Raw genomic sequence first — 24,794 nt, forward strand, 5'->3', positions numbered from 1 at the left:
AGTGTGGGTCAGTCGGTCGAGGGTCTTGTATTCCATTATTTTTCTTTCTTTCAGGAGAATCCTGCAGTCTGGCGAGCAAGGCGACTGGTGCTCTCCGCAGATGACACAGATGGGAGGCGGGGCAGAGAGAGAATTGGGATGTGAAAGACGTTCACAATGCCAACAGGTAATGCTGGAAGTACAGTGGGAAGACATACGGCCAAACTTCCAGCACTTTCATTAAGCACCCATCCGGGAAGGGATCTATAGCTTTACGTCACAGTGGTAGACTATCACCTTGACCATATAGGGTCATGTGACACCCTCTAAGGCCAAGATGACGGCACCGGTGGCAACTCAAACCCCAGTGGACGTGCCAGACAAAATGGACACCTTGTTGCTCTAAATTGGTGTGCAGCTCATTGTCAGACTGGGAAATAAGGTCCCTGTGAAATATGATACCCTGGACCATATTTAAGCTCTTATGGGGCATCAAGGAAACAGAAACATCCCCCAGCTTGTCACAGGTGAGTAGTGCCCATGTCTGGGCAGAGGATGTTGTTTTGATCAAGACCGACCTTTACCACACATTTTGGAGAAGCCCTCCACCTCCCCAAAATTGTCCTCCAAATACTCCACAAAAAATTGATGTTTCACTAACAAGAAAGATTCCCATCAAGCCTTTTACATACATGGTACCAGGCTGATTAAGCTTCGCTGCCATCCTTAGGCAGGTGTTCCTCACATGGTGTGGCCGGGGGGGACGATGATTTGGGGTCATATTTCTTACCATTGAAGTTAGCCCTTGACCGCTTAGAGACTGCTGGTGTTTGACCACCAGCAAGAGATGACGTACTATGCTTCATGGCGTGTCCTCTGCTCTGATGCCACCCACTCCGACCAGGGAATCTCCCCACGGGCACCACCCAGCCGCAGCACAGGCCACCTGGCAGGATGGCCATTGCCAGGAGTCCCAATGCTCCAGGGTGACTGGCATCTACTCCTTGGCATACATGGGGAGTTAACGGTGCAGCCATCAGCAGAGAGATCCCTGAGTGGTCAGGGGGATACACAACCAACAGGAAGAATGAGCAGAAGTGCAGATCCACGTCGACGTAGGATGCGAGAGGTCTCAGTGCATGATGGACACTATGCACCATGTAAGGCGCCCTTCCCCAATTGGCTCACTCTTTGAGAAAATCTTAAAAATCGAGGTCAAACCCTACAGGGGACCATCATATAAAGGCCAAAATGTGCGAGGCTCCTTTTAGTCACCTCTTATGACAGGCAGGAATACCTTGGACCTATTCTAACCCCCGGATCCACAGGGTGGGGTAGATGATGATGATGATGATGATGATGATGATGATGATGATGGTGGTCACCTTCACGAAGAGCTTGCAGTAGCTGAATTTTCATGGTTTCATGTGTAAATGTCGACATAACAAATGCTAGACAGACATTCGAGGCATACTGAGTTGTCGAGCTGCACAGTGAACGTATTTCTGGGGACCCCTTGTTGAATTATGCAGGATGCGTTCGACGTCTGTGTCTGACACTAGGGGACAATCTGACGATTTTCCTTTACACAAACAATCTGTTCCTCAGAATTGTTCATGCCATCCTCTACTGCTCTTTGCTGTAGGAGGATCCACACCATACCTAGTATAAAAGTCACACTGAACAGTTATTACTGACCCATACTGCACAAAACTTAGAACACAAAATGCTTTCTGTTCTCCAGACATCATTTTACTAGAACTGAAGTGGGCTCACACTGCTGCTACCTAGTGAGAACCCTGTGAAATTCTAGATTCTGCTCTTTCCAGCAGTATGTTGTTCACACACATACCTCAAATAACATGATAGTTAAGATTTTTTTTTAAATCCAATGTTTTTTGATACACCCTGTTTTTCTGCCACATTTAATATGGATATGGATTGTGGTTGTTCTGTTCACATGTGAGTCAAGCTGGTGACCCTCTGCTCACAGTTCCACGTGGTAGTCCGTTTGATTACACAGCTTGAGGCTGTTACCAATGCACATGACCATAGGGGACCCGATATGAAGATCCAAGAGACATCTGGCACATCCCATGTGTCCTCCAATAGGTTCACTACTGTGGCCACCCTGGGTACTGCCCGCACTGAGGTTGGCCTTGCTCTCATGGTTAAGTGGGAGGTCATTGCAAGGTTTAGCAGACAGACTTTCTGCGGGGCTGATTGAATGGCCTCCCAGGTCACAGTGGGCTAGGTTACTAATAATTGGGAGCATTAGACATATAATGGGACCCCTTAGGAATGTGGCTGCCAAAAATGGGAAGGAATCCATTGTACACTGTGTGCATACCAGAAGGAGTCATTCCAGACATTGAAAGGGTGCTTTTGGATGCCATGAAGAGCACAGTGTGCAACAAGCTGTAGGTGGTGGTTCATGTCTGAACTAATGATGTGTGTCACTTTGGATTGGAAGCAATTCTCTCGTTTCAGATGGCTAGCTGACATGGTATTGCCTGTTACACGAAAGCGAAGTTCAGTGCCTGTAGAATAATCTACAGGATTGACTGTGGACCTTTGGTAGTGAGCCTAGTAGTAGACATGAGTCAGTCTAGAAGGTGCAGAGCAAACAGCACAAAGGTAGACCTAGCAACTATTGGTACTTCACTTGGAAACTGGTGTAACTCTGTTGGGAAAGAAACAAAGCTCCAGGCACTAACAGAAGCACTAATCATTATACATACTAGAAAGCTGGCTAAAGCTGAACATAAATTTAGCCGAAACTTTTACAAACAACCTAACCATGTTCAGAAACGATAGGTTAAACACAGTTCATGGTGGATTGTCTACTCCTGTCAGAAGTAATTTACCTTGTGAAATTGAAATAGATAGTTCCTATGATTTCGTATGGGTAGAGGTTATACTTGACAATTGGAATAAATTAGTAATTGATTTGTTTTACCAACCTCCAACTCAGAGGATCAGTTCCTGCACAGTCATTTCAAACAGACAGCAACACGTACAATTGTATTTTGTGGTAACTGGCTCATTCAGCACAAAATGAGCGAAATGGTGATTTTTACAAAATCAGGAAAGTGAAGATTTGAGCAAATGAATGCACTAACAAAACATAAGATTTAATGATTTCAAACTCATTTTCACTGTATTCAAGATATTTAGTTATGAATTGTAACCACAAAGATTGTAGTTTAATGTACTCCATGAACACCAAGAAACTTATATTGGCTGAACTGATTTGCTTTCTGTGAAACAGAGGGTGAAACAATGAGCAAATTATGTAACAATAGGTTTCCTACACTGAGTACTTTTTTTCATATAAGCTTTCTTTTGAATTTCTCTCTCTTTCTGGAGGTGTCCAATGAATGTCACACCTGTGACAAAAAAAAAAAAAAGTTTGCTTCTTGTTTCAACAAGTACTTAATAATTTTTAATATTCTGTGAAAGTGAGGTTAAGAATACCGGGTGATTCAAAAAGAATACCACAACTTTAGGAATTTAAAACTCTGCAACGACAAAAGGCAGAGCTAAGCACTATCTGTCGGCGAATTAAGGAAGCTATAAAGTTTCATTTAGTTGTACATTTGTTCACTTGAGGCGCTGTTGACTAGGCGTCAGCGTCAGTTGATGCTAACACCGCTCAACAGAAAGCTTTTTGTGTTATTGAGTACGGCAGAAGTGAATCGACGACAGTTGTTCAGCGTGCATTTCGAACGAAGTATGGTGTTAAACCTCCTGATAGGTGGTGTATTAAACGTTGGTATAAACAGTTTACAGAGAATGGGTGTTTGTGCAAAGGGAAAAGTTTTTGGTCCCTTTTTCTTCGAAGGTGCTACTGTAACTGGACTACAGTATCTGGAGATGTTAGAGAATTGGCTGTTCCCTCAGCTCAAACAAGAAGCACAATAATTCATATTTCAGCAGGATGGAGCGCCACCACATTGGCACTTATCTGTCCGTAACTACCTGAACGTCAACTACCCGAGGCAATGGATCGGCCGCCAGGCAGTCCGTGACAGAGCATTTCATCACTGGCCTCCAAGAAGACCTGATCTTACCCCCTGCGATTTTTTCTTATGGGGGTATGTTAAGGAATAGGTGTTTCGGCCACCTCTCCCAGCCACCATTGATGATTTGAAACGAGAAATAACAGCAGCTATCCAAACTGTTACGCCTGATATGCTACAGAGAGTGTGGAACGAGTTGGAGTATCGGGTTGATATTGCTCGAGTGTCTGGAGGGGGCCATATTGAACATCTCTGAAACTTTGAGTGAAAAAAAAACCTTTTCAAATACTCTTTGTAATGATGTATAACAGAAGGTTATATTATGTTTCTTTCATCAAATACACATTTTTAAAGTTGTGGTATTCTTTTTGAATCACCCTGTATATTAATTACATATATATTATAATAAATATTTAAACTTTGAGACTATTTTATATTGAAATGTTGTCACAGGTGCAACGGTAATTTTTGTCACAGGTGTGACAAAATGCACACTTTTTTAAGATATTCCAGCATAATGAAATACCAGTATATAAAATTTGAAACAAACTGTTTCTGTTGAAGATGCAAAATAAATGGCATAATCTGCATCACTTCAGGCAGAGCAGTTACCTTCATAGTCTCTGATGTTACTGAATGTAGCACATCTTAAAATTCAGGAGTAAGTAAGAAACACGTATCTTTTTGTTTTCTCCATAAAAATTCCTGCCCTGAGAGATAGGCCTCCAAACATGACACAGAAACCCATTCTGAACATGCAAATTTTGGAAAAATTTGCAAATGCTGTATCCCTGGAACAGTTCTAAATTTTTATTTTTTTTATTTTAAAGGTAATTGCTTTATGAATGCAAAGAAATCCTCCATTTGTACTTATCTGACAACGTTCTTTTACTACAGTGTTCTGAACTTTATAATTTATGGAAAAAAAATTTTTTTCAAAAATGCCAATCCATAAAATTTATTTTTTCTGTTGGTTAGTACCATATAGTTCTACATTCCCTGAAAATGAGAGCTTCCACTTTTAAGTTGGACAGGTTTTATCTTAAAAAATCATTTTGTTTACTTTCAAGGGTAATGTATGTCTTCACTGTAGTTGTTTCTTACTAATTTTTTTGGTACAATGTTTATTTCTATTGTCTTTGTTGCACCTTCTTTTCACTTCCATTGTTGCACCTACTTCTTTTCACCTCCATTGTTGCACCTACTTCTTTTCACTTCCATTGTTGCACCTACTTCTTTTCACTTCCATTGTTGCACCTACTTCTTTTCACTTCCATTGTTGCACCTACTTCTTTTCACTTCCATTGTTGCACCTACTTCTTTTCACTTCCATTGTTGCACCTACTTCTTTTCACTTCCATTGTTGCACCTACTTCTTTTCACTTCCATTGTTGCACCTACTTCTTTTCACTTTATTGTAGTTTCTTGTCAGTTTCTTTGTTGTGGTTGTTCATTGCAGGTTTCTGTATTGTAGTTGTTCAGTGCTAATTTGTTTTCTGAAGAGGCTTCTAAGAAATCTGAGACCATCCAGTGAGTTCTGTGTTTTTGTGAGGAATTTGCCAGTTGACACAGATGCAGTGTTTTGTGAAAAGGACTGTGAAATTTCTTCTGACTGGGGCCACAGCAGAGCGAATGTCCTATTTGCATATCCATAAAGGAATTGTATGTAACACAAACAAAAACACAGACTTTGTTCAGGTTGGGAATAAGTATTCTCATTTGAAGACTGTTTCAAAGTGAACATGTTTCCAGTGATGACTGTGTTCTAAATGTTTAGACAGAACAACAATGATAGTATCTGAACAAGGTGGATAAACTAAGAAAACTGTGGCCTTTGACTGTTTCATTGATGAACTTGGTAAATGGTCAGTGAAAGCAGTAACACACCAGCATCCTAAGAAACTGCAACAACAATACAGTGCAGAAGTGAAAGGGTGTGTACAGGCTGAAGAACTATGTTTCGTGCTTCACAGTGATTTTGCTGAGAACTGGTCTGCATTTCTCCACAAGAAATACAAGGGTATCATTGGAGTAATGACCAGGTTTCAATTTTTTTCTCCTACCCTGCCTGAATTGATATGGACTATGCCAAATATAGGTCTACTGACATAAAAATAAATGTAAATAATATGTCTTACATTCTCAGATAATGAACTTCAACAGAAATAATGAGAAAGCTGTGCGATAAAATGAAGGAAGATTCACTGAAACATGAACACTTAAAAAGGTACAGAAAAAAGGACAAAATGAGAAGAATGAAGAACAAAAAAGATAGGATGAAATTAGAAAAAGGTGATTCACGGAAAGAAAACATAAAAATATTGCAGAAACAAACAACACCAGTGAGTTACGGTCCTACAAATTTTGCAGATATTGGGTAAGACTGCAAATAAGGTGAAGAAGTCATTCCCAAACAGTCCAAGGAAACAGACTGCTGCTGTTAGGAAACTGATTAAGGGACTGGATTTTTCTGACAAAAAAAAATTAAGGTACCCAAGAGGTTCAAGAAGTTTGTCAACTGAAACAAAAAAGTAACTGAGTATTTCTGTCACAATGATGACAGTCAAGTTACTCCCAGTATTCATAATGTAAAATCTGTTAAAGACTCATTAAGTGGAAAATGAGAACAGGTTCGGAAGCAGCATATGATTACAACTGTTGGTGAGGCCTATGAGGAATTCAAGTCAACATTTTATGAACCAAGACCAACTCTTTTACTACCAAGATCAGGGACACCTCAGAGGACTAAATGTTAACTTTTAAAAGGCATTTCTGGATAAAGGAGTAACAAGCCGAATATTTTTAATTCTGTATGAAGAGCTTACAAAGAATGATGTTGCCATGCAAGCTGACTTCACCAAGAACTTATCTTAAATGTCACAAGATGAAATTTAGGCTGCACATTGGAGCCATAATATTTAACATTTACATGGGACAGTGCAAATGTTTCTTCTTATGCAATTACAAATGATTACCTTTCTCATGTCAAATTTGCAGTCTTGAAAAAATAATAGTACATCTAAAACAGTAAAATCCAAATTTACAAAAAGTTCGCATGTTTTCTGACAAATACACTTCACAGCACAGTTTAAAAATAAATTTACTCTGTCCTACTTCTGCCATACTATATCATGTTTGGGAGTTGCAACTGAGTGGAACTTCTTTGCTGCTTCACACAGCAAAGAGACTGTTGATGGGAAGGGAGGTGGGGGGGGGGGGGGGGGGAAGACATTGAAGAGAACCATATGGAGAGGAATTGGAAAGAGACAGTGACTAATGCAAAGGGATTTTCTGATTGTGCTAGTGATAAACTGAATGATGTTCAAGTTCTCTTCAGTTGAAGTAGTGATGTACACATGACAAAGGAAAGTCCTGAGACAAGGTCATTCCAATTCCTGATGTGCATTCTAACCATTATTTTAGGATCTATGACAGTCCTAAATATTTTAGCTACAGAAACATCTGGCAGTGAAATGGCAACATATGAAATCTTTCAGGAGGTCCCTAAATCCAAGAAACAGCTGAAATTTTCTGATGTTTATTCAGATTCAGAAGAGTGATGTTTAAGATAATCAAGCAACATCAGAAAAAGTACATGCAACCATAAATCCAACAAAGTAAATTAAAGCAGGAATCTTCCTGAAGATCACAGAGATTCAAAGTGAGGGAAAATGGACAGAGTTTTGTTGCTGTTTGCCAATCAGAGTGTGTGGAGAATAATATCAAGGTCATGTTTTTAAAATGCTGCAAGAAAGAAAAGAAACTCTTGTGCTAACGAAAATAACATTTCAATTTTTTCTTCACAAAAGAACATTGTTACAATTTTGTATCCCCCTGCAATCCAATGGAAAAATCTAGTTTTTATTATTTTCATGAGAAAGTTATTTACGAGTGTTTCTGTGTATACTTCTTTATTTTGTTAACTACTGAATCCTTTGTTTGAACAGGACACTGCTTAATTCTCCATATTGTGTAATACGCTGAAGAACTAAGAGGGTGTTTTAGTTAAAAATGAGTTGTTTCTTTTAAATAACTGAGTTTATTAATTTAACTCCAACACCACTTAATTAAGCAATGTGATTTTTTAACTGCCAAAAATGGGATTTTAATACATTTTAAATTTTTGTTTTTCTGAACTATTTAGAGAAGTTCATACACATCATACCCATGACAACAGAAAATACGCTATTATTTTGAAAATAATGTTATGTTCTTTCTGATATTTTCATCGCTAGTAAGTTTTCAGAATTATGCACTTATTAATTTGTTTACATATAATCATTCAATTCACAGAATTTTCCCTGACAGGTCAAAGTATTAAGTTGCACTTTTGAATTTCGTGACGCTCATTACACATGGTTTTTGGTTAATAACAGATTTTCATTAACTACAAAAAATTCTTTATTCAGACTTAATATATTCAATTTCCTTTTAAATAATATATGTTGAAAGAGGAATCATTAATTTGGGATATTTTAAAATTGTTTCACAGTTAATTTATACAGTTCACATGTCACACCCAAGACTACGGAATCAATCAACTTCTATTTTTTTTATTTTTTTTATTTTTTTTATGGTTTTAGGGCACAAAACTGCGATGGTCATAAGCACCCATTCTGTGGCTTAGGGGAGGGCAAAAAACCAAATGTTAAATCAGCAATGTGACCGAAACTCAAAAACGAGGGAAACTAAAAACAGAAGGAAATCTCAAAACTACTACTGAAGGGGGGTTGTTTTCCCAAAAAAGGGCTTCAAATGAGCGACGTCATCTCACTGACACTGATAAATTCAGGGACGCGATCGGCTGACTGCGTGTCATCTGCTAAAAGGGAAGATACATCAGGCGACATCTGTAAATGGGCAAGTAGCAGATTGAAATAGGGGCACTGAAGTAAAAGATGTCTCACCGTCCATAGTTGCAAGTAGTGGGGACAAAGAGAGGGAGGATCGCCACTTAGAAGATGTTGGTGGCTATAAAGACAGTGCCTCATCTGGAGTCTAGTTAAAATTACCTCCTCCAACAACGAGGCCAGGAGGAAGAGGTCCAAGCAAAGGGAAGAGGTTTCACATCCCATAATTTATTATCGGGACGTGTAGACCAATGTATGTGCCATAAAAGAGCAACATGATGCAATAAAACACTCTGTAGATCAGCTAAGGGAGCCATGTGAACAGCAGGCCGAGGAAGAGAGACTGCAGCCTTGGCTGCTATATCATCTGCCTCATTTCCGTGGGTACCAATGTGCTCGGAGGTCCAGCGGAATGCAACAGACACAACCCCCAAGTGGAGGCAGTCCTGAATCCAGTAGACCAGAAAGTGGACAGGATAAAGAGCTTGGAGGCTGAGGAGAGAGCTGAGTGGATCCAAGCATATAATATACTGTAGCCGCTTATGGCGACAGATGTATTGGGCAGCCTGGAAAAAAAGGGTGAAGCTCCGCAGTAAAAACCAAATACTGATCGGGTAGCCAAAATCTATGAGGGGTGTTGCCAACAACATAGGCAGTCCCAACACCAAATGTGGTTTTTAAGTCTTCAGTGTAAATAAATGTGGAATCCTCCATTCGTGTGCATAGAGAAGCAATTGTTTGACGATAAACTATTGGGGGGGGGGGGGGGGCATACTATCCTTGCGAAGCTGACAAAGGACACGAAGCAGGCACGTCTGGTGACAAAGCCAAGGTGGCGCCGTACCCACATCTGTCAAAGTTTTAGGATAGTGGAAGGAAAGAGAATGTAGCAGTTGATGGAAGAGGACTCCCGGTGGTAATATAGAGGAAGGGTGGCCTGCATACCCTAAATCTCAGGAGGCGTCAAAAAAACGAGCATGGAATGCATGAGCAGGCATGAACGACATGACTAGTGTAACGACTCAGGACAGCTCGCCGATTGGACAGCAGAGGTTCAGCAGTCTCAGCATAAAGGCTCTTCACGGGGTTGGTGTAAAAAGCTCCATATGCTAAACGCAGTCCATGGCGGTGTACTGAGTCGGTCACCAAAGAATAGACAGCCATGCAAAGGACTAAACAATGCTTCCATAGTCCAATTTCAAGCGCACTAACACGTAATATAGGGGGAGAAGCACCACTATCTGCTCCCCAGGAGGTACTACTCTGAACACAGAGGGTGTTGAAAGAGCACAAACAGCAAACTGAAAGACATGAAACGTGAGAAGATTAGCACAGTTTTCTCTCAAACTTAAGTCCCAAGAATTTGGCGATGTCTGCGAACAGGTCGACATGGTCTAGATGTTGGGAAGGCAGAGGAAACTGTATGATGCAAAAAATTTACACAGACTGTCTTACTGGGAGAAGAGCGGAAGCCGGTTTCAATGCTCCACGAGTGAAGGCGATCGAGACATCCTTGAAGACGTCGTTCAAGAAGGCTGGTTTGTTGAAAGCTGTAGTAGATCACAAAAATGTCGACAAAGAGGGAGCCCGAGACATCAGGAAGGAGACAGTCCAAAATTGGATTTATGGCGATGGCAAACAGTCCAACACATAGCACGGAGCCATGGGGCACCCCGTTTTCTTGGGAGAAAGTACGGGAGAGAGCAGGGTTCACCAGCACCTTAAATGTGTGCTCTGTCATAAATTCACAAAGAAAAAGGGGTAGCCAACCTCGAAAGTCCCAAGAGAACAGTGTGCAGAGGATGCCTGTCCTCCAACAGGTATCATGCTCTCTCAAGTTCAAAAAATATTGCTACCGTATGGCATTTCCTGAGAAAATGGTTCATGATATATGTGGAGAGAGCAACAAGATGGTCAACTGCAGAATGATGCTTTCAGAAACCGCATTGGGTATGGGTTAAAAGGTTATGAGAATTCAGCCAACAGCCTAAGCGGCAATTCACCATATGCTCCAAAATCTTACATACACTACTTGTGAGAGATATGGGGCGATAGTTAGAAGGGAGATGTTTGTCCTTTCCAGGTTTTGGAACAGGAATGATGACAACTTCCCGTCATTTTCTCTGAAAGGTACTGTTGGTCCTAATTCAATTATAAAGGCGAAGGAGGTAACGCAGACTATGGTATGATAAATGCAGCAACATTTGGGCAACAATTGGACATGGATGCCATCTGGTCCTGGGGAGGAAGAGCAAGAGGAAGAGAGTGCATTTTGGAGTTCCCACATAGAGAAAACAGTATTATAGCTTTCATGATTTTGAGAGGAGAAAGCAAGAGGCCACACTTCTGCTGCTCGTTTCTTCGGAAGAGAGGCTGGCGGGTAAAGTGTCGACCCTATGGGTAAGAAATTGCGACTGGATCCACTAAGGTATCATGCATGACAGTGAGCCCAGAGACTGGAAGGGAGAAACTAGACATGCTGGATAACCATCAAATTTGACTCCACGCTTGCCTTCTTGCTATCGCGGATGATGCTACAGCATCGCGCACGTAACTGCTTACAGCGGGAACAGTTGACCAACGTAGGATGGTGGTGGAAAACGCAACGGGCATGTCTCCACTCACGTATTGCATCACGGCATGCTTTGTTCCACCAAGGAACTGGTGGGTGCCAGGGCAAAGGGGAGGTATGAGGTATTGAACGTTCTGCAGCTGTAAGAATAACTTCTGTAACATAAGTGACCTGATCATTGGTGCTAAGAAACTGACAGTCATTGAATGTTGCTAGAGAGGAGAAAAATGTCCAATAGGCTTGGGAAAACTTCCAGCGACTTGGGCACATATATGGCAATTGTAGCTGTAATCGAAGGACACATGGAAAATCGTCACTAGTGCCTATCGGCGAGAGTAAACCAATCAAAGTGCTGAGCTAGTTGAACAGTACCGACCGAAAGGTCCAAATGAGAGAAGGTTGACGTGGAGACAGACAAAAAGGTAGGTTTCCCAGTGTTGAGACAAACAAGATCCGCTTCGTCGAAGAGCTTCATGGACAAGGACACAGGGGTCCCAAAGCAGGTGGGAGGGGGCCACTGAAGTCCCCAACCAGCAAACAGGGGGCAGGAGCTGACCAAGGAGATGAAGGAGATCGCCTCTTGTCATTGGTGTACACAATGGAACGTATACAGTACAAAGAGAGAAGGCGTATCCAGAAAGGGGAAGACGTACAGCACAGCTTGGAAGCAACTGTTTAAGGTGACTGGGTGATAATGGATAGTATCATGGAGAAGAATCAAGTCCCCCGTGTGCCGGAGTGACATCAACAGAGGGGAGATCATACCGGACACATTGGAAATGAGGGAAGACAAAGCGATCATGTGGATGTAGCTTTGTTTCCTGAAGACAGAAGACGACCAGGGAGTAGGATCATAAATGGATCAACAATTCATCCAAATTGGAGCGAATTCTGCGGATATTCCAATGGAAAATTGGCATAGGGAGGACAGAAAAGGTAAACAGCTCATCACAGCTGTTGTCAACTCAATGACCGCTGAGAGCTGGCGGCCAACGGCGTGGAACGGCATTCAGTCAAAGGCAGAAGATCCTGATCCATAGGATGTTCAGGGGCAGCTCCTGCCGCCAGTGATCAGCTGTTTGATCAGCTGCCAGCTGTGCGTCTTGGCAACATAGAAGACGGCTGAGGGCGGCTACCGCTGGGTGGTGGTATAGAGGAAACACGCCATGGCAGAGAAGGAAAGGAACTTTGTTTCATATGAGCCTTCTTGGAAGCAGGACATTGAGATAAGGGAGGAATCAATGGTTGTGAGGTCAGGGTATGTAAAAGAATCTTCACGAGTAGGCTCTTTTTTTGGATGTCCAGGCATCCAATTTTTGGGCCCATGATTTAGCAGGAGCCGATGAGGGGTGAGCCTTAGAATGAGCAGGTGATAGTGGAGACATTGAATGGGCAATCTTTAGGCTGGCTGATCTGACGACTGTGACACTAAAAGTGAGATCCTAAGTCTGTGTGGCTACCACCTTAGTAGGCAGAGGAGATGCACAAGGACAGTGCTATATTACCCACCGGGGTTTTCTACTGGTGAATAACTTAGGAGCAGCAAAGGTAGACACCTTTTCCTTCAGTCAGATTTCCTGAATAATTCATTATCATTAAAAATAGGGCAATCTCTAGACGAAGCAGTGTGGTCGCCCATACAGTTGATACAATGAGGGGATGGAGGTGGACGATCACCCTCATGGGCACCCCTCTTATATGTAATACATTTGGCCATATTGGAACATGACTGGTTGGCATAATTAACCACTGACACCGATAGCAATGTGTAGGGTTGGGGATGTAAGGGCAAATTGAAATTCTCTCATATCCCACTTTAATGTTTGATGGAAGTTGAATTTTGTCAAACGTCGGTATCAAGTCCTTGTCAACCCTCTGTAGGACTACGTACAGCCATTATGCCCTGGTCAGAAAGGTAGTTTTGAATGTCCTCGTTGGACAATCCATTGAATGAGCATGTATAAACCACCCCGCATGATGAATTTAAAGTGCGGTGCACTTCCAACCGGACAGGGAAGGTGAGTAGCAGTGTAGTTCACAGCAGTTTTTGTGCCTGGAGGGCACCGACTGTTTCAAACAACAAGGTGCCATTTCATAATTGGGAAAAAGACTTTACAGGACCAGCAAATGTGTTGACACCTTTCTAAATAATGAAAGGGTTGACTGTGGGGAAGTCTTTACCTTCATCAGCCCGAGAAACCACTAGCAACTTTGGCACTGATGGAAAGATTGTCCGTGGCCGATTCTCATCGAGCTTTTACTTGGGGGTAGAAGTTTTAGACAGAGGAAACCATTCCGAAAGTATCCCCTATGATTACCGACGTCTCCGATGGCATGCTCCTTCCTCATGGGGAGCCTGTCTGGGGGTACTCCTCCCATGGGTGATTGTCCACACCTCAGGTCACACATCCGGAGAAACGGACAGCGGGACCATTCCGCATGTTTGGAAGGTACCAGCTCGGGTAAGCACCCCTCCCTGGGCTTGGCCTTTACCAGTGGGTACATACATGTCCTGCCTGTCTACCCAGAGCGCGGAATTACGCATTACCCATCACCGGTTACGTGTGAGTCGGCCTTCAGACACGCACAGGGAGGAAAGACAAAGAAAGGGAGGAACAAAGAAAAGGAAAGAAGAGGTCTCAAATGCTGCAGTGGAGAACAGGGTAAAGAGAAGAGGCAAGGAAAAGAGAAGGACAAAGTGAGGACAGAGACTTTCTTGCAGGGAGAGCAAAGAAGAGAAACTAGGCTTATAGTCATAAGTGTCCGTCTCCAGACGTAGGCACAAAACATACTCCCAAAGACAGGGAGAAGGGGAAATGGAAGGAGAGAGGCGGGGAGACCAGGGGGGGGGGGGGGGGGGGGGAGATCGGGGACAGGGAGGGATGTGGCAAAGGAGGGTATGCAGCCCGGAAAGGAAAAAGAGCTGCACTAGCTCAGGGACCCATGCTCGCCATGCACATATCCACAAAAGAGTTGTGGACCCCCTGAGGGGCCTTGATATGTTGACCAGAACAAATGTTTAAGGTCAGTGGTAGGCATTAAATGTAATATCATACTAAATGTTTTCTTCAAACATTATTTTGAACAATTGCATCAGGAGCCAACTCAAAGCGTAAATGGTTGTGAAAACATATTTTACCTCCCAGCAACAAATAAACCTGAGCAAATACAGAGCTTTGTAACAGATACAGGGATTAGTAAGTAAGGTCATTGTAGCAAGACCTAATACCATAAACATCCAAACCCACAAAAAAATAAACACAAAATATGTATCTCGAAATAAGACAGTCTTGGTTGCAAAATCTTTTTCATTTACAGGAAATGCTTTTCACCCTTCTGGGGCATCATCGGACTGATCTAGGGGTGAAAAATGACGACAGTGAGGCATAAACAGATTAAAATGAGGAAATGAGGTTGATATAAAAACACAAAAGAGGCAAAGTTACAGGCTGTGCATCCAACTCTACAATTCACCCTAACTATGTACTTACGTAAAAATAAATGTGGAAAACCAACATCTGTCCATTAATGCCCACATATGGCACTAAGATAAAATTTTAGGAGGAACCATCATCCTATTGACATGGGATGAACAACAGCACTACAGTATGTGGAACTGAGAGTACAATGCCAAGTATAACTACACTGTCTGCTGGACAGGAAAACTATGACAAACCAAAAAAATTTAAGAAATCTTACTTAACACAGAGCCAACAGCGTTCCGGCGTACACAGCATGGAGTGTTGCGTACAGCTGACAAATAGTAGATAATGCAGTTGAGTACAGGATACAACAGCCCTCCAAGCCGGCCACACCCACAGGGCCACAGAAACGAGATTATACGCGCCCGTAGTAGCAGACATTACAAATTATTAAAACTGAATTTAGTGCAAGAGTATTAATAAAACAGGCGCAAAACCACAAATTTATTACAGCTAAAAAGGTATCTATGAAATGTCAAATTTTTAAAACCTGTCAAGCAGTAAAACCTAAAATGACAAAACCTTGATCAGACAAATGAAACCAGTTAAAAGATAAGGAATAAAAAATTAGCATCACATTTACAATGAAAGCTATTGGTGGGTTGGAATAGTGGGTACCATATCATAAGACTGGTTTCTGCTAACCAATAGAACACTGAGCAAAATGCATTTCCCAGTACCAGAGTGTTTCAGAATTTCTATTCCCTCTCCAAGATTTCTAAAGTCCTTTCCCTCTGCTGGCAGTATGGTGTACATGTGATTTGCTCAACGTTGGAGAACAGTGCCCACTAGATTTTAGGTGCCCTGCAGAGACTAAATTCTGCTCTATTTGTCCATACTTGTTAAGCAAATTTTCACCAAATCTGGTTCAAAATTTCCTATCACTCTGGCCCACATATGAAGCTTCACAGTCCACATGCTATTGTGTAAACCCCAGATTCCGCGTATTAGTCTTTAGTAGGTATTTTATTATGGATGTACTGATGTTGGATTTCGTTTGTTGATGAAAAGGCAATGTCCACACCATATTTTTTAAATAGATTTGCAAGGCCATATGATAAGGTGCCTACTAGTTAAAATTAATGAAGACTTCTATGAATATACAATTTAGCAAACAGTGCCTCCATGGGCATTTACTTCCTGTATATATTCGTGAACATTTGAACATATGCAAGGATCAGTGCTCCAGTAAAGACATGGTGAAATGTAGTAAAATCCTTATTTCTAACGAAATCAAGAAACTTTATTAAGGAAGAGGTGAGCTTGATCTCTTATCTTACAGAGCCTATTTTATTGCTGTAAGGATTTTAACTAGTGATCTTTTATATAATTCATTTAAAATCCTTAATTGTGTCTTATGGGAAGTTAGCCCGTCTATCACTCAAACACACACTAAGAAGTTGCACAAGTTAAAAGAAGCTGACTATAACTTCACTAAAATGCGATATGCTAGCACAGCAGTGCATTTTCCCTTTGCCTAACTAAAATAAGAGTTTAGTACACAAGAAATGCAGCTACTGAAGAAAGGTGTAAAGTATTGCAGTCAACCAAAACTTAATGAAAAGACCACTACAGGTCTAGATGTGATTTGAAAATGGCACTTGATACCACCCCATGCAGTAAGGCCAACAAAATAAAAGTATCATATACAGGGTGTTCCAAAAAGGTACAGCCAAACTTTCAGGAAACACTCCTCACACACAAAGAAAGAAAATATGTTATGTGGACATGTGTCCAGAAACGCTTACTTTCCATGTTAGAGCTCATTTTATTACTTCTCTTCAAATCACATTAATCATGGAATGGAAACATACAGCAACAGAACGTACCAGCGTGACTTCAAACACTTTGCTACAGGAAATGTTCAAAATGTCCTCCGTTAGCGAGGATACATGCATCCACCCTCCATTGCATGGAATCCCTGATGCGCTGATGCAGCCCTGCAGAATTGTGTATTGTAACACAGCTGTCCACAATACGAGCACGAAGACTCTACATTTGGTACCGGGGTTGCGTAGACAAGAGCTTTCAAATGCCCCCATAAATGAAAGTCAAGAGGATTGAGGTCAGGAGAGCATGGAGGCCATGGAATTGGTCCGCCTCTAGCAATACATCGGTCACCGAATCTGTTGTTGAGAAGCGTACGAACACTTCGACTGAAATGTGCGGGAGCTCCATCGTGCATGAACCACATGTTGTGTCGTACTTGTAAAGGCACATGTTCTAGCAGCACAGGTAGAGTATCCCGTATGAAATCATGGTAACGTGCTCCATTGAGCGTAGGTGGAAGAACATGGGGTCCAATCAAGACATCCCCAACAATGCCTGCCCAAACGTTCACAGAAAATCTGTGTTGGTGACATGATTGCACAATTGGGCCAACTGGCGGTGAATCGAGGAAGTACAGTACATACTGACAAAACTAAAATGAGCTTTAACGTGGAAATCTAGCGTTTCCGGACACATGTGGACACAACCTCTTCATTATTTATGTGTGACGAATGTTTCCTGAAAGTTTGGCCGTGCCTTTTTGTAACACCCTGTAGAGCAAGTGAATTCATCCAAAGGGCTACACAAAATAGTCATAGAAATAAAGAATATCTTGCACTCACTATCCTCAATGGCAAGCTAAGGTCTGATTATACAATGATAATTCTTGCTGACAATGGTAATACTTCAGTCATTCTTCACAAAGAAGACTATATAGCTAAAACACACTTTCTTTGAACATAATAACATTAAAGAAATAGACACTGAGGCATAGCTAAAGAACTAAAAAGTTGTCTTGAGGCCTGCCCTAATAACACGGGTTCTGAGGTCACCGCAAAGTTGAAAGTCATGAACCCTAAAGCTTTAGTGAGGATGCAAACCAGGCTACAAGATTCGTCCAATTTCTTACGGGATAGGGAACCCAGGAGAACCAATTTCTAAATATTTACTGCAGCTGCTGCAAAATGTTTCTGAAGAATGTTTTGCTATTTGTAACGGGAAAGCTCTTATTAGTCATGTGTGGACAACCCCCCCCCCCCCCCCCCCCCGACTCACGACTGCTTTCTGTTGTCTTTAGATATTAAAGAATCTATATATGAATATTCTCATCAATGAGACTATTACTCTTACTGAAAAATCTTTGTAGACAGCATCAGCTCACATTAGATGAGACCACCGAAACCATCTCCCTTCTTAAATTACTCACTTCATATAACTATTTTTCATTCAATCATCAGTTTTATAAGCAACACAAGGGTTTAGCCATGGGTAGCTGTCTGGCGGCCTTTAATACCAATGTTTTTGTTAATTATTTAAAAGGTGACTATCTGAAGAACAATACAATTACATCTAAACACACACTTTTCAATAGGCATTATGTTGATGACATTTTTATCATCTTTGATGGTACTGTGGACAAGGTTCCGTGTCTAGTTGACGATTGTAACCACCCTAACTCTCACCCTCAGAGGGCCTTCGCCCATGAGGTAATGGTTGACAAGATTATCAATTACTTAGATTTACAATTACTATTAGAAGTTGGTTATTAATTCCTCTTCTTGTCATTCATATCATCATAAAGTGAGTTTCTTCAAATCAGTGATTCACTGCATCACAGAACTTTCCCCAAGTCAGTATTCCACTGAGAAAGAATTGGTAACCTTAAGAATATTGCTGTCAGCAACAAATACAACCCTAATATTATTGAACCAATCCTGATGAATCCAAACTCCTATTAGGTCTGTTACAGAAGATTACTAGATTTTTTAAAATCCTTTTGTAGGCACCTTATCTTACATCCTTGCAAATCTATTTGGAAAATACTGTTTGGATGTCACCTTTTCATCAACAGAGTCCAGCATCAGTACATCCATAATAAAATATCTACTAAAGACAAACACGCTGAATCCATGGTTTGCACAATAGTGTGCCGGCTGTGAGACTTCCTATGTGGGCCAGACTGGTAAGAAATTTTTAATCAGATTTAACAAACATTTGCTTAACAAGTATGCACAAATTAAACAGAATTCAGCCTTTGCACAGCACCTAAAATCTAGTGGGCATAACTATCCAATGTTGAGCAATTCACATGCACTCCCTACTGCCAGCAAAGGCAAAGGGCTTAGAAATATTTTGGAAGGAATTTACATTCTGAAACCCTCTGGTACAGGGAAATTTATTTCGTTGAATGGTCAACTGGTTAGCAGAAACCAGTCTTATTATATTATGGTACCCACCAATAGCTTTTATTGTGAATATGATGCTACATTTTTTAATTCCTTACCTTTTAACTGATTTTATTTGTCTGATTAATGTTTCAGTGTCATTTTAAGTTTTACTGCTTGATAGGTTTTAAAAATTTTACAAGTCAGATACCTTTTATCTGTACCAAATTTTCACCTATTCTATTAATATTCTTGCACTAAATTCAGGTTTAATAATTCATTGTTCTACATAATCTGCCTTCCACACATGTAATTTAGTTATGTAATTGCTTTTTGTAAGCACAATGGTTAGCAAATGCCGTCTGCCTTTTAATGTCTGCTACTACAGGTGTATAATCTTGCCTCTACAGCTCTGTGTGGCCGGCTTGGAGGACCGACATATCCTGTTCTCAATCGTATGATCTCCTGAAGTAAGATTTCTTAAATTTATCTTGGTTTGTCACATTCTTCCTGGCCAGCAGACTAATTATACTTGGCACTGTACTCACAGGTCCAGGTCCCGTAGTGCTGTCATTTATCTCATGACAATAAGATGACGGTTCCTTATAAAATTTTATCCTAGCGACATATATGAGCATTAATAGACAAATGTTGGTTTTCCAAATAATTTTTACGCAAGTTCCTAGTTATGATTAATTGTAGAGAAGGATGCACAGCCTGGAACTTTTGCCTCTTATGTTTTTATATTAACTCCAGTTTCCCCATTTTTATCTGTTTATGCCTCACTATTCATCTTTTTTACCCCTACATCACACTGATGATGCCCCAAAAGGTTGAAAAGCATTACTTTCTGTAATTAATGATTTTGCAACTGACACTTGTATTTCAAAAGACTGATAACTGTTTACTGTACCATGCACCCAGTACGAAATAGAACCAATTTACACAATATATCTATTTTAAAAAAGCAGTTAAAAATTCACTTGGTATCTTCTTAAGCCTCCACACCTTCCCATCTGACTGAACATAGACCATATGTGGCTTAAATTCAAAGGAATAGTATGGAGAGCAATGGAGATATCTATACCAAAGAAATTAGTAAGAGATGGAACTGTTTTTCCACTGAATGGGCAGATTTACTTGAGAAAACAACCCAGCCAGGAAGACTACCTGGGTTACAGAGTCATAAAAGATCCAACTACAAGATGGTTCAACAATGATGCAATACTGTAGCCGACAATTTTTTCAGTAGCGTACTATTAGTGATAGGACTGCTAGCAGTCAAATCCACTATGTTAGATCTCAGCTGTGTTTTTATTTTCCAATTCCTTATCACTAGTATTATCATACGGACCAAAGAAATCATAAGCAGTTATACTTGTCTCCTCCCTTCACTCAGCAACTGTAGTTGGTGATACAAAAAGGCATTCTGTAATGGAGCATTAGAATAAACACAAGGGGGCATTGACATCACGGATCAACTTGTGGGCACATATAGCGTGAAATTCATCACCAGGGGTTGGCCTGTCTTACTGTTGCACATACATTGCTGGTATAACTAATGATTAAAGGGGTGTTACATCACCCACAAAGACTTCAAATCAGAACAGATGGCAATTCCTGTTGCTGTTGTGATGACTGCTTGTGCACCTTACTCAATAGGAGGGCGTAAAAAGTGACCTTGCCCTCATGAGCCTGAAGGAGAGAGTGCACCTATGAATCACCAACTCACTACAAGAGACAAGGGCATTCCTTGCATGCATGAAATGTAGACAAAATAAAAGCAATCTGTAACAACTGTGTAAAATTTGTTTGCAGTTTCCATTCCAGCCAGACTGTAATGTGATAAAAATGATAAGTTGTTGTGTTGACATTAACATTTCTAAGCATACTGAAACCAGAACAAGTACTCCATTGCAATATTTTTTTTCTCCTTTTTTATTTTTATTACAATCACTACAGAAATAATCAATAGAGTCCACTAACTGGAGAGATATCAAGAATTCTTTAGTCCCTTATTGTTCTTAATATATATTAATGACTTGCCACTATATTCGTGAAGATGCAAAGCTAGTTCTTTTTGCTGATTATACCCAACAAACATGTTCCACATTCATGAGAATCATCTCATTTTTTGGGTCCATGGAACGAAAACTGAATAATCTAATCAAGAATTAGCTGAGGAAATTGGTAATGTCTTTCTGAAAATTGCAGCTCTGCAAGTGGCCCCTCACTAAATTTTGAGACAGCACAGTATACATAGTTCTGTACCGTAAATGACATAATACCATGGATAAATATAGACTTAACGTAAGTCTGCTGCTAAGACAGAATATTCCAAATTTTTGACTGTGCTCATTGATGAACTGCTGAAACGTTCGAGTACAGCTACTTATGTTTTCTGGGTTATTACAAATTTTGGTGATAAACATATCAGTAAATAGGCCTACTTTCATTCACAGATTTCAAATGGCATCATATTTTGGGGTAATTCATCATTAAGAGAAAAGTATACTTCACACAAAAGCGTGTAATCAGAATGATAGCTGGAGCCTACCCAAGGTCACCTAGTACACATTTATTTAAGGAACTCTGGTTATTCACAGTTTCTTTGCAATACACACACTTTCATGAAATTTGTTAATAAATCATCCCAGCACAAAAATAATAGCGAAGTGCATAGCTACAATACTAGAAAAAAGGCAGATCTGAATGACAACCCCTCCTACTCAAATGAAATTTTAGATATGAAGGAGCAAAAAAATTATTGGCTAAAGAAAACTTATCTTAGGCTGACACATTCCACATAATTACGAAATATCTTATTCGTGATCAACAGCCCAAGCATTAATGTAATGTAACGTAATTACAAGGTCTTTAGAGAAAGTGACACTCAACCGCAAGTATGAAGGAAGTCTACTTTCCTTTTTAGTGGAACTACTCCATCTTTTGCCTTAATAATTTTGGAAAATCAAAGAAATTTTAAACTTGGTTGACTCAATGGGGATTTGGACTACCATCATGCTTAAACAGTCTACGTCACCCCATGTGTACAATAACTAACAAATCCAGCTCACAGACCTGTTACAATTATTGCTACACTATAATAGCTGTGTAACAACACATACAAAATAAGGGCCCTGCCATGGAATCCAGCACAGCACGAAGAAACACACAGTTTTATGTTCCACAGATTATATTTCATTTTAAATCTTACAAGGACTTGTCAAGGAAAAACTTTTTCAATTTGTTTTCAGATTTTACTTTGATATCACTGGGTAAGTGATCAAAACTTTTTGTTGCAGCATTGTGCACCCCTTTTTGTGTCAAAGACAATCTTAATGTCGAGTAATGAATGTCATTTTTCCTTCTGGTATTATAGTTACGCACATCATTGTTCCTTTAGAACTATAGTGGATTATTTACAACAAACTTCATGAGGGAATAAATATACTGTGAAGCATTAGTTAGAATGCCCAACTCAAACAGGTGTCTACAATATGATCATGGGCAAGAACAACATATTCTTACGGCATGTTTTTGCACAATGAACACTTTCTTTCTTAAAGATGAGATACCCGAGAATATTATTCCATATGACATTATTGGATGAAAATATGTAAATTTACTGATTTGTCTCTCCCCAAGATTTGCAATGATTCTACAAAAAAATGTGGCTGAATGAAGTAGTTTTAGGAGTTCCAAAATGTGCTTTTTCCAGTTTAAATTATCAAATGGACACCAAAGAATTCCGTAGCTTCCACCATGTTTATTATTTCCTCAGCACATGTTACGCTTATCACTGAATGTGTTGCATCTTTTTAAAGCTGAGGGTGAGACCATTTACAGAAAACAACTCAATGATACTTTTGAGAACATTGTTTACTATTTTTGTATTTCTGTATGTATGCTTGGATTGATTACTATACTAATGTCATCTACAAAAAGAACTAATTGTGCTTGTTGTCTATTAGAAGATTGTTTACATATATGAGCAACAATAGTCGATTATGAGTAAGCCTTGGGAGCCCCATACTTTATTTCTCCCCATTCAGAATGCCACCTAATTACATTGGTTGAACTACTAAAAACAGCATTCTATCTGTAAGATATGAGATTATCCATTGGTTGGCTATACCATTAATTCCATAAAACTTCAGTTCCTGCAGAATACTGTGACTCATTCAAATGCCTTAGACAGGTCGCATAAAATACCAAACGGCGTTATTATTTAACGATTCTAAAATTTGGCGAATCAACACTTAATCAGTATAGAGATTATGCTCACTTCCATACACAATTGATAAACGCCGCTTACATACCCGATTGACGTCAGTGAAACAGCAGTATTGTGAGTAGCGACCACATGATAAACTGATAAACAGTATAGTTCATCGTTTGTAGTTTCCTTCAGGTTACTGCAACTCAGTACCTGAACTACCTGCGTCACAGGAGCCCGCACCAAGTGTATCTCTCGCTTTCAAACGTACGCTACCAAATGAAAATAACTAAAACACTGACGGAGATTACATGTCTATATTAATTAAATTACACTCTTCTCATGTGTCATTCAACACAAACAATTCTGTGTAAACACCAGAACCTCACATTATGAATTCTCCCTTTACGATTTACGTGAAATATAACAAAATGACACGGTATAAATAATATACATTAACCTCAACAGATTAATAATCTAAAGCCATACAACGAACTTTCAGTTTCCAATTTCATTCACCAGTGTCAGATGTAAATGTCACTAGGGTCAAATGAGACAATCCTACGATTAGAGAAGATGTGATGTCATCTACACACAGTTCAAACCGGAACCAGCCTTACGTCCGTCATACATTCAATACAAATGACACAACTATACATGACAGGAAGATACATGTATCAATACACTACTATATTTGAACCCCGAAACAATCTATCGTCAAAGTACATTTTCCATGGTGCTGGGAAACAACCAAATTACTTACAATGAATAATTCCTTGTCAGTTGCAACACAAACTCCGACTAACAGCAACAATGTATGCACAGCGTCTCCCAGACACATTAACGTCAAAGCAGGGTGTGACCCATTTCCCGAACTGTTCAACCCACACATTCAATAACAACACGCCCTAACATTGTACTTCACAATCTTTGACCAATTTCGTTACAGGCGTCTAAAGCTAGCAAAATGAGGGATGCTCAACTACCGGACCTACCGATAGATGGCTCTACCAGCTGATTACTGTCGTCTGTATTGCCCGCCATATTCGAATTTGGCAAGAAGTTTCTCTCGGTCTGTACGGTGTATAAGGAATTACGGACTATCGAAATGGTGATTTCTTGTTCCGCTTTCAATTGTACGAAGCGATGGAGTAAGGAGAGTGACTTACCATTTCACAGGTAATACGACTACCGACACAATACGATAAAAATACAGACTTAGTGCGTTTCCTAATTCGATGTTTTTGAACAGGTTTCCTCTAAAGCACCCAGAGCTACTAAAGACATGGATTACGTCCGTGAAGCGGAAAGATTTTAATCCTACGTCTTGCAGTTTTCTTTGCGGAAACCATTTCCGACAAGATGATTACGTAGTACGCCCTGGAACGTGGGAGAAACGTTTCAAACCCGGAGCAGTGCCATAGTTTTTGACTTTCAGACACATTTGATGCACCAAATAAACAGCCACGACGACATGTTGTTAGGATTTTGAGTGACAACGATGATTCTCCATTTG

At 40.3% G+C, this 24,794-nt stretch overlaps 1 protein-coding gene across 1 annotated transcript in view; it reads right to left on the bottom strand.

Moving 5' to 3' along the window:
* LOC126469919 (uncharacterized) overlaps positions 1-24,245 on the bottom strand; it is a 93,907-nt gene extending 69,662 nt beyond the window's left edge. Inside the window, exon 1 of the mRNA XM_050097311.1 lies at positions 24,042-24,245. The gene's annotated coding sequence lies outside the window, so the exon portion shown is untranslated. The remainder of the gene's footprint in view (positions 1-24,041) is intronic.
* Positions 24,246-24,794: the final 549 nt, after the last annotated feature.

The sequence above is a fragment of the Schistocerca serialis genome, chromosome 3 (assembly GCF_023864345.2).
Source record: "Schistocerca serialis cubense isolate TAMUIC-IGC-003099 chromosome 3, iqSchSeri2.2, whole genome shotgun sequence".
Lineage (NCBI taxonomy): Eukaryota > Metazoa > Arthropoda > Insecta > Orthoptera > Acrididae > Schistocerca > Schistocerca serialis.